The sequence below is a fragment of the Miscanthus floridulus genome, unplaced genomic scaffold (assembly GCF_019320115.1).
Source record: "Miscanthus floridulus cultivar M001 unplaced genomic scaffold, ASM1932011v1 os_1886, whole genome shotgun sequence".
NCBI lineage: Eukaryota > Viridiplantae > Streptophyta > Magnoliopsida > Poales > Poaceae > Miscanthus > Miscanthus floridulus.
The window spans coordinates 595-11,934 of record NW_027097967.1 but is presented as its reverse complement, the minus strand read 5'-3'; the positions used below and the strand labels follow the sequence as shown (position 1 = coordinate 11,934).

Here is an 11,340-nt window from a genome sequence, read left to right as displayed (position 1 = left end):
CCAAAGAGCTAGCTGCTGAAAGACCCTTTGGGAGAAAGAGGACATCCGTGCGAAGAGACTAAGGCAAGAGTCCCTTAAGGTTTTAGCATATATTGCCCTGACTTTTAAAAATCAGCAACAACACTCTACTATATGGCTACTATATAACTTTGAGTAAGTTCAACTCTATACTTAAAGCTTTGTTCGATATATTTTATTCGATGTAAAAGAGCTTATCTAGTTCTATAATTAAATTTATGCATCAACCACTGGATTTGTATAGGCGTCGATGTCCGGAGGAGCATGGCATGGGTCTTTGATTCAATAGATAGGGACCCGGTGACATACAAAGACTCCATATCGATTCTCAAGACGTATACATATCGACAATCCTTGTTAGCTTATATGTTTGTATATATACTTGTAATGTTCACTTTTAGATACTAATATGTTGCATTTGCTAAAATAATTTGAACAGGGCATTCAGGTTCTATGTCACTGAACATCACGGAAGGCATGATCTAGTAAGAAAGGAAAGGCTTGCTATAAAAATACTATGTGCGGTAAGTGTGACTTACTTTAGTACTCCATTACATGGATGTCAAAAGCATTACTTAACATTTTCATATGCAAAACACATAATGCTCCAAGCAGAAGCATGAGAGTGTACATTGTAGATACCATATATGTTCTATGATAAGTAACACCGGTGCCTACAGGAGACACCCCTTAAGGGTAAGTTTGAACCTCTTCACCCGTAGTATGAAAACTTCGCATATGATATGAAATACTAAACCGAAACTTATTCTCTTGTAGTAGAAAGAAGAGAAAGAAATAAAAAGAGACCCATACAAGGATGACCAACTCTTAGAGCTCATCGGCGACCTTTGCAACTTCATATTGGATTAGATTGTATATGTCAAAGGCACCTATCATGACCGAGATTCTGACTTAGGTAGAAATTCTCAGTACCAACATCTTCGTGAGACTAAAAGGCTAGCTCTAGGCTGTTGATAACAATGTGTGTGAAATTTGACATTGGTCTTACCTTGTGAAATGGTTTGAACTTGTGGAACGAATTAGACTTGTGAATTATATCTATTTAATGATGGATTGTATATATTCTTGTGAATTGGACTTGTAATGGTAGTTTATATAATGCTCCTGTGCTTGTGATCAGATTTGAATTATATATGTTCTGGTCAGATTTGAATATATATATATATATATATATATATATATATATATATATATATATATATATAACAACTACTCTATAGCTGGCTACAAAATAACATATTTTGTAGCCACCTTGAGTTACTATAATTACTATGTTAATTTATGAGATTATAGTAACTCCTTACTAAGTGGTTTACTATAACGTTATGGTAAATATCCCTATGTGTTATAGTAACCCAACTATAGTAAATATATATTGATATTATCGTAAATTAGTATATAAAATTATGGTAAATGGAGGTGGCTACAGAATAACTTATTCTGTAGCTGGCTACTGAATAGCCTCTCCCTATATATATATATATATATATATATATATATGTTCTGATTGAATTATAAATTTAATTTTTTTAGAAAAATGTACTGTAGGGGCGGTTCTAGACTGAATCGCCCCTACAAACAGGTATTATAGAGGCGGTTAATACTACAGCCGCCCCTACAAATCAATTTTGTAGAGGCGGCTGATGTTATCAGCCACCCCTACAAATCTATTTGTAGGGACGACTGATAACACTAATCGCCTCTACAAATTGATTTATAAGAACGGTCTAGGAATCGTTCTACAAATAAATAATTTATAGAGACGATATGGTAGGATGGTTGACCAAACTGCCTCTAAATTACCTCATCAGCCGCCCCTACTAATCCTGTCTATGGTAGTGGAACTATGCCGGCCGCGTCGCTGCCGGATACACCTCCAAGTCCCTCCTGGCGCGCTACAGGTTCCCGCGGTCGCTCGCGCTCAGGGCGGTGCTGCTTGCCTCCTGCGCCGGCCACCTACTCATCGCCGGGCGCGCTCTACGCGGCGTCGGTGCTCGTCGGCTTCTGCTTCGGCGCACAGTGGCCGCTGCTCTACGCCGTCATCTCCCAGCTGTTCGGGCTCAAAATGCTTAGTGGCACGACGGACACCATGTGCATTTGTGCGTCTTCAGGGGCATTCCGTCGAATGGCTTACCTGCTAACGACATTTGTGCGCTACGGTCTATGCGCCTCAAAATATCTCGACGCCATGGAGATCGTAAATATTTCGTTTCTGACGTCGCTTTTGCACAAGGAAAAACTTAGATCCGGAGGTGCTATTGCATTGCTTTCTCCGAATATTTTTGTCTCTACTTACATGATGACATCCTCACTTAGTTCCGGAGGTGCTATTGCATTGCTTTCTCCGAATATTTTTGTATCTACTTACATGATGACATCCTCATCAACTTGGTCACACGTACGTCATCTCTCTCCCTTTATATACTATATATGTTGTCAAACTCATCCGTCATCGGCTCATACTCAGCACGATCTTAGCTTCTTACAACGTACCAATGGAGCCTTCACCAAGGAAGATTCTCTCTGCAGCCGCCGCCGTCGTCCTCTCACTCGTCATCCTCACCGCCGGTACGGTACAAGCACAAGCTCGATTATTCTATTCGCTGGCTAACCGACGACGCTCTTGCATATATACGTTTATGTCTGGATCCATGCAGAGTCATCGGAAGGTTTTTGGGATGGTTGCAACGAGCACCTGAGCGGCAGGTATCAAGGGCCGTGCTGGCCATTCATTAGCGACGACGACTGCAGCAGAGTATGCATAGAGGAAGACTTGGACAACGATTCCGGCACCTGTCAAACCTTTCAATGCTGGTGCTGGACCGATTGCAACTCTAAGATTGTTGCTCCTGCTAGCACTCCAATCCGGCCATGATACAATGATCCCTGCCTGGCGTTCCTTAAAATTAAAGAACAATGATCTGATCCTTCCGGGCCCTCATATAATAATGTATAATATTGTAGGCATGGTGTTATCTACCGGTAGCGTACTTGTGTTGTGACAAATAAAATTGTCGTGGACTTAAGGATCGAAATAAATTTGTATTTTCTCGACCACATATATGTACCAAGAAACGTAAAAATCTACTCTTGCAACCGTAAATGCATGTTGTGGATTTGGACGATGAAAACTTAAAAGGCCAAATATCTCTCTACTACTTAAAATAAGTGAAAAGGGGACTTTTTCGTACGTCGTTCCGCTTCGGCTCCGTGGCCCTCGCTCCGGTCCATCTCGCTCCGTCCGATTTCCATCCGCCCCTCCGAGCCATCCCTCAGCTCTATCGGTCTGCCTCCCACCGCCCCACACCTTACGCCAATGCATCGCCCCACCCCGCGCTTCGCGTTCTTCCATTGATCCCTCCGCTGCTACGTCCACTCCATGCCCTTCCTCCCCACCCGATTCGTGGCTCCGGCGTCGTTCCGCGCACGGTGCGCCACCGCTGCAGATGGCAGGGTCGCGGCCTCAAAGGGCGCCACCGTGGTGGCGGAGGTGGAGGAGGACCCCATCGCGGGAACCGACATTGCCGGGGGTGCCGCAACCTCCACTCGGCCGCCCTACTCGCTCATCTCCGCGGACAATGTGCAGAAGGCGATGCGTGCGGTGCTCCAGCTTCCCCGCACCCAATCCCATCCACGAGCGGCGTCCTCGCCCATCCCGCCGCCTTCCGTGCCGAGTCTCTTCACCAATCAATTACGCCCAATCAATTACCCTCCTGGAGCAGATGCGCCTCCACATGGCCACCGACACCGGCAAGGATCTCACAAAGAAGGTTGGCCTTGTCTACCAGCTCAACATTGCCCCCAAGGTCAGCCACCCCTCCTCCCCCTCTCCCTCCTCCTCCCCATCTCAAATATCCCGTGAATGTCTCCTCTTTTACTTGACAATATTGCGTGAAACCCCGGCCAGATCGACGGGCTTCCTGATTCGTGAATTCATGTGTGGCGCTGTGCATTGCAGAAGCTCGGCGGTGACAAGGAGATCATCGTGGGCGACCTTAAGAAGGGCGAGGTCACCAAAGGTCTATCCTTTTGCGTTGTCCTTTGCCGCATTGGTATTCTGAAAGATTTGATTTTGATGTGTACGTCTGTACCAGGGGAAGCAGGATGCTACCATCTCCTTCACTGACAACGATTTCCTTGTAATCACCGGCGGCAAGACGAACCCGCAAATTGCGTTTATTTGGTTAGTGTCAACACAGAATTTTCGTCCCGTGCCGAGGACACAAGTAGCAAACCGGAAGGGTCTGCTCGATGGAGCAGATCCGCCTAGCTTCAGCGCAGGGATGGTCGATCCTGTGCAATCCTCACGAAGCGTGCCAGTCAATTTGACCCTGCAATTGACAAGGAAAGAAAGTTTATCAGTAATTAAGGGCGGAACTTGCCGGTGTTGCCAGACAGTCCCGGATGTACGGCTATGAGAGCCGATATGAGAGTAATTAAGGGCGGAACTTGCCGGTGTTGCCAGACAGTCCCGGATGTACGGCTATGAGAGCCGATATGAGAGGAGATCGACTAAATAATCGATTCCAGCATATTCATAAGAATAAATCGATTAAAGCTCATTGGGTTGTATAAGAGGAATCGATTATCATTCAGGGTAAATATCATCATTTAAACAAATATTAATCAATGGCAATAAGATATCAACAATGATCGGTTTATGCTAAGCCAATGATTACAAGTAACCGAATCTCTTTTTTATATAAAGAAACAATTTAACACCATTTAACCGTTTAATAAAGACAAATCTAGTGAACATGTTAGATCTCATCTATCGCTATGACTAGTGGGGCATGAGACAGAATCATGCAGGCCGTAGAAATAACGATAGACTTGATGACCCTAACTCATTACCAATATCAGTGGGGCATGAGGCAGAATCATGCAGGCCGTAACACAATAATAAGATCATGGGGCTAACACATCTTTCAACCTATCTTTACTTCAACAATCTCGTGATGCGAATTGTTCGTGAAAGCACTCGACATCGGCTAAAACAACCGATTCAGGCATAACGCACAGTTAGGGTCATGCCTTACCAGGAATAGATCTACTAAAAAACGATCTCCACTCCACGGTGCTAACAGTGGGGTGTAAGGCAGAATCACACAGGCCATGATAACAGGCCATAGAATGGTTTTCACTAGCTAATAGATCTACTCAAGATTCAACATGCCTTAACCGCACGCTATACACGATTAAGATTGATATAAAACAGCCGATAAAAACGTAACTCATCGTTTAGGGTGTAGATTAGGTCAGTTCTAGATTAGCAAACGATGGGTTAAATAAGATATAAGGCCGATCCAAATCAATCTCAATCGAGCATAGTGATATTGCTGTAATTAGATAAACAATAAAAGCAATAAGCAATATCGGTAACTTAATGAATCTACCAAAGACTGTCATTCTCAGGTAGAGCCGATAACTTGACCATGATCTAATTCATGCAGTGGGGGTCGACCGGATCGATGCAGCCATACTTGAACTAGACAAGAATCGATAACTAACTTATACCAGAGTCGCAGTGGAGGTCGACCGGATCGATATAGCCGTACGAACAGAGGTATAAGCCATGACGGTACTTACAACAAGCAGTGGAGGTCGACCGGATCGATGTAGCCGTACTTGCTGAAGAACTCGTCGAGATCTACTCTACTCCTACTCCTAAGGGATGGTCGGAGCCGAAAAAAGTAATTGACTTGTATTTGATTGATTGTGTGCTTCTTATAATAGCTGGGGTTTGATATTTATACCCGGGACCTATGCATGACTCCTGTCTAAGCACTACTCATCACAAATTTTGACTCCAAAGAAAGCATTCCTAATTTAAAATAACTTGGACTCTAATCTTTCCCTTTTTGTAGAGTCCAACACGTTTCGTCCTGGCGCCGAACGTAGCCTTCGTCGTTATCTACTGGCGCTATCTGAAGAAAGCCGATTTTAGTTTTTGCATCTGAATCAGCTGGTTCCGATCTGCACGTAATTGATTCCTTGATGACATGATCTTGGGAGCTTTCAAGTCCCTGTGACTCTTCTTCCAAATTTTGGTGTAAACACATGCCCCCCAATTTTGGGTTAAAAGTAATTTTATTCCAAAATTATTATGTCTGTATCCCTAATTGGTCTACAGTCATGGGTAGAGAACCTTGATCTAGGGTCCACTATTTGTCGCCGCTTGTGTCCACTCATGAGCCCATGCCTCAAAACTTTTTACAAGAGCGTCACTGCCTCACGGGCACTTGGATTCATCTTCCCGGGCTGGATATAAAATGCATATCCGGCCTTGGCGAGAGCAACTCAACAATTCAGCCATGTTTTGCTTCCATCTGTTCCCTCGAGCGCCTTCGGTTCCGCTGGACCCTCCATGGTCTATCTTATGAAGATCTCAAGCGGCTAGAAGAATTCTTGTGCATAGGGTGATTGTGTCACTTATCCTAGTGCCTCGTTGAGCAAGAAGACCAGCCATTGTGGTTAGAAGAATTCTTGTGATATCACCTAAGTCTTCTCTCCATGCTCACAAAGTTGTTCTAGTGTTTACGAGGGCTGGAATGTGTGGACACCTTCCCCTTGTTGCTCCTCTAAACGCCCACTAGGAAAGCCTCAGGCTTCTTTCCCGTAGTTCCTCAATTTATCGAGAAATTTGATGAGCATATGTTAAGCGGGCGACCTTTCTTCTTCTCTGGTACACTTTATCGATGGGCCGATGTGACTCGGTTCACAATGGGTTTTGGCCTTGTGGAGATCCAGACTCTCTTCAATCCAAAGAAGTTTTGGTGGGTCAATTTCTGGTCAATGTATCCGTCCCACGATATTTTGTAATTTGGGGAAGCAATAAATTCGAGTCCGTTATCTCTTCGTTATCCGTCCCCCGAATTTTTGGAGTGTTGATCCGTTTTTGTTTCTGATTTCAATTTCACACCTCCATCAAAATTTATCTTCTCGCTTCCTCGGGCTATATATACGGGTTACGGCTATGGATCAAAAAACAACCCTCTTTGTCTCAATCCTTCTTCGTCTTCACTATACTTCTCGCCTTTTCATAGGTTTGAGGTCATGGAGAACAACAAGAGGTCTGCTGAAGAAGCCCTCAACAGATCTACATCATCATGCCAGCGCCTTCATCGTCAAGAGGATGCATCTTGGGATGCTCTCATCGCTTCGGATCAAAGGGTCGACTCTGCCCAGCCCTCAGGGGCATCTCTGGTACCAATTCTCCACCAGTTTCCTCATCACTCGAGCTGACAAATTAGTAATGATGATCTACTGGCCTCCATAGATCGGACCGACCAGCATCTAGCCAACTGCCTCTCCCTAGCGGAATCGGTTCTGGCCATGATTGAAACCGATCACCCCCAGAGGTCGGCCTGGTGAGAGAAAGGTTGGCCAGGGCTGAAGCCTAAATCATGGGTGAGATGTCTGCCATTATTTCTCTATTTTTCCTTGATTTCGCCCTCAAGATTTCTGATCACTCTTTCCTTGAATATTTTAGATCTAACTGCTCAGTTGCAGAGTCTTCGATCAGCCACAGATCATGCAACGTGATTCGTCAATGCCAGGGGCACCGTTCTAGTGGTTCAATTGCATGACATCCCGAATCATGTCAGGGAGGTCACCCTTCATGGAGTTCGTCATGGCGCTACCATGGCATTGGCTGCTGCGCAAGCACGTTCGGGCCATAATCTTCGGCTTCTTCCCCATGGCTTTTCAGACGCAACGTACCCTAGGGAGCATGAGCACTTGGTTGAGAATTTTATGAGCGCTGCCAACTCTATAGCTTTCAATACCCTAGATGATGATAAAGTAGGCAAAGTGTTCTCCAGCCCGTAGCTTGTAATAGGTGACTTTTATCAAACAACTTTCTTGCCTTGAGCGATTTCCCTCTGTTTCGTGTTTCATACCCATCTCCTCATTCGTGTTCGCTTTGCCTCCATAGGCGATATACATCGTATCGGCTTTTACTCCTCTAGGTTCATTTTTTGTACTGGAGACAATATCTTTCCAATATCGGCTATTGAAGCCATCGACCGAGTAGATCGTTAATTAAGTATTGATCCAAATGCTAGGATAATATTTCTTTAAATATTTCCCATTGATTGCTCGGCCAAATTCTTCCTCCCCTTTTAGTGTTTCCAAGATGTAAGCATTACCAGGTGCACAACGTTTGATCCGATAAGGTCCTTCCCAGTTAGGTGACCATTTACCGAATTTACTGTCCTTTGACCCGATCGGTAATTTCACTTTCCAGACCAAGTCTCCTTTAGAGAATTGTTTGAGCTTAACCTTTTTATTATAATATTTCACAACCCTTAGTTTATTGGCTTCAATACTTTCAAGAGCACGTAGCCGAAGGCAACTCAAGTCCTCCAAATTGTCTATCATAAGATTCTTATAGACTTCGGTTGATAAATCATTCTGCAGCATGACACGCCTTGACCTAGTCTGAACTTCCCAAGGAAGAACTGCATTATGGCCATACACAAGTTCATTAGGTGACATTTTAATTGATCCATGGCAGGCCATCCTATATGCCCATAGCGCCTCATTTAGTGTCGAATGACACTTCCTTGGCTGTTCCTCGATCTTTTCTTGATCAGCTTAATCATAATCTGGTTGGACGCCTCTGCCTGGCTATTAGCCTGAGCATAGTAAGGAGAGAAATTTAGTAGCTTGATTCCCATACTGGCAGCAAAATCCCCGAACTCTTCTGATGTGAACATTGTTCCTTGATCTGTAGTTATGGTTTGAGGAATCCCAAAACAATACACAATGTGTTCCCTGACAAAATCAATCATGTTCTTTGAGGTTAACGTCTTCAAATGAATTGCCTCAACCCATTTAGTGAAGTAATCTGTTGCTACCAATATGAACTTATATCCTTTGCTTGAAGGTGGAAAAATCTGGCCAATTAAATCAATCCCCGATCCTCAAAACGGCCATGACTTGATTATTGGATTCATGGCCTATGCAGGCGATCTTTGGACATTACCAAAACATTGATAGTCCTGGCACCCCTTGTAATATTCAAAACAGTCTTCCAACATTGTTGGCAAAAAATATCTAGCTCTGCGGATAATCCATTTTATCTTATAAGCCGATTGATGAGCGCCGCATATCCCTTTATGTACCTCACCCATCAACACCTTAGCTTCTTCTTGGTTTAAGCATTTGAGCAACACCCCATCGACTGTCTTATAATATAACTGGTCATCTAATAAAACATATTTAGTCGATTTATACCTTAGCTTTCTGGTAACTTTTTGAGATGGATTTCTAAGGTAGTTGGCTATTTTGACTCTCCAATTATCACTTGAGGTTTCACTACTCAAGACTTCTTAAAATACTCGATATCCTGATGCACTTTGAGCTAGACAGTTAGCTTCTTGGTTTTGTGCTCTTAGAATATGTTGGAAAGAGATACGAAGAAATCCCTTAAGTAACTTCTAGCACTCATCATAGTATCCTTTCAAAGTCTCTTCTTTGCACTCATATATGCCGATCAATTGATTAATAAGTAACTATGAATCTCCAAATACTTTAATTGCTTTGGCCTTTACTTCATGAAAAAGTTGGAGTCCCTTGAGAATAGCTTCGTACTCCGCTTGATTGTTAGTAACCATTGGCTCAGTTGGAAGAGCAAACTCAAAACTTGCCTCGTGATGCGAAACAATAACAATACCAATGCCACCACCCTGCTTGCATGATGACCCATCAAAGAACAGCGTCCAAGGCATCGGCTCTACATAACTAATGCTTGGCTTGTGATGCTGGGTGATAAAATCAGCCATTACTTGTCCTTTGACTGCTTTAGCCGATTTGTACTTCAAGTCAAACTTCGATAACGCAAGAATCCACTTTCCCACTCTTCGATTCAGTATCGGCATCGATAGCATGTGCTTAACCACATCAGCCTTGGAAACAACTGTACACTCAGCTGATAATAAGTAGTGTTGCAATTTAGTGCAAGAGAAATATAAACACAAGCATAATTTCTCAGTGGGAGAATATCTCATTTCTGGATCCAGTAGTCTTCTACTCAGATAGAAAACAACTCTCTCTTTTCCTTCAAATTCTTGCATCAGGGTTGATCCAATTGTCTTGTCATCAGCCGATATGTACAACTTAAATGGCTTACCTTGCTGAGGAGGGACCAGCATGTAACAGAACCGACCAAATCATAAGAATGTAAGTACAAAAACAATCACCGAAGCGATCAAATTCCTGTACTTAAGCTCCCATAATCCCGGTAGTCCGGAAATCACGAAGGATTTCAACCAACTCTCGACATACAAACCAAGATCGTAGTGATTCAACACAGACACATCATCCGTTACAACATTTCATAATAAGCATTCGGATACATCCATCAGAGTTTAAATAGAATATTACAAACCAAGTTTGAGTGTGCGGAAGCAACATAGTTTAGTATAAAACATCATAGTCTTCAATTACATTGCCAAGTCTGAGTCATGTCCCACAAAAGCATTATCAGGTACGAGAACTAGTAGAGACCATGCCCAATAGTCTAGTCTTCATCCCCAGCTGGGAGAAGGCAGTACTTGCAGCAACCAAAGTAGAACTAGTCATTTGCAACAGGTGGGAGATAAACCCTGAGTACGAGAAGGTACTTAGCTAGACTTACCCATCAAAACTAGAAATAAAAGACACCAAGGATCATGCAAGGCTTTTCAGGTGGGCTAGCTTGACACAGTTGCATAAAAGAGCTTATGATTATAGTAACCAATTTAAACTTAGCATCAAGCTTATCATTATTTACCTGTCCACTAGATTAGCACCTGTACTAGGGCACTCACTTATTAGGAGCAAACAATATTAACCATAGCAGGTATAATAATGCTGTCATCATCATATCATCAATTATGAACCATTATGTTATTTAGTGTATCTACTTTGGAGATAAGCCCGTCAAGTTCTCACTAACCGGGAGAGACGGCGACTCGAATCGAATTACAACTCAGCTGAGGGGGTATTCCTAACTCTTACCCTAGAATACTTAGCAAGGGTAGCCGTGGGTTACCTTTGGTACAACTCAGGAACCAAATTCGTGGGTTCGATCAGCGCCAACGCTCTTAGGGATTACCCTTCTGCCAGGATGATCAGGACTTTTAAATCACCTGCCCTTGGACTCACGCCTACGGCTCCCTTCTGAGGCGTACTTTATACTTATCGACTCCCGGCCTGAGTTGAGCTACTCGGCTTCGTGGTCGGTCATCGGACACGGCCAACTAAGAGAGAGGCATGCATTCAATATGAATAGGAAAGGCTCCAAGAATCAGTCCT

The 11,340-nt window shown here is 43.5% G+C and overlaps 1 long non-coding RNA gene across 1 annotated transcript; it reads left to right on the top strand.

Moving 5' to 3' along the window:
• The first annotated feature begins 3,414 nt into the window (after window positions 1–3,414).
• Window positions 3,415–4,436, top strand: LOC136534389 (uncharacterized). Its single transcript, XR_010778708.1, has 3 exons — window positions 3,415–3,845; window positions 3,998–4,058; window positions 4,134–4,436. It is a non-coding gene; the product is annotated as an uncharacterized lncRNA (long non-coding RNA).
• The last annotated feature ends 6,904 nt before the right edge of the window (window positions 4,437–11,340 follow it).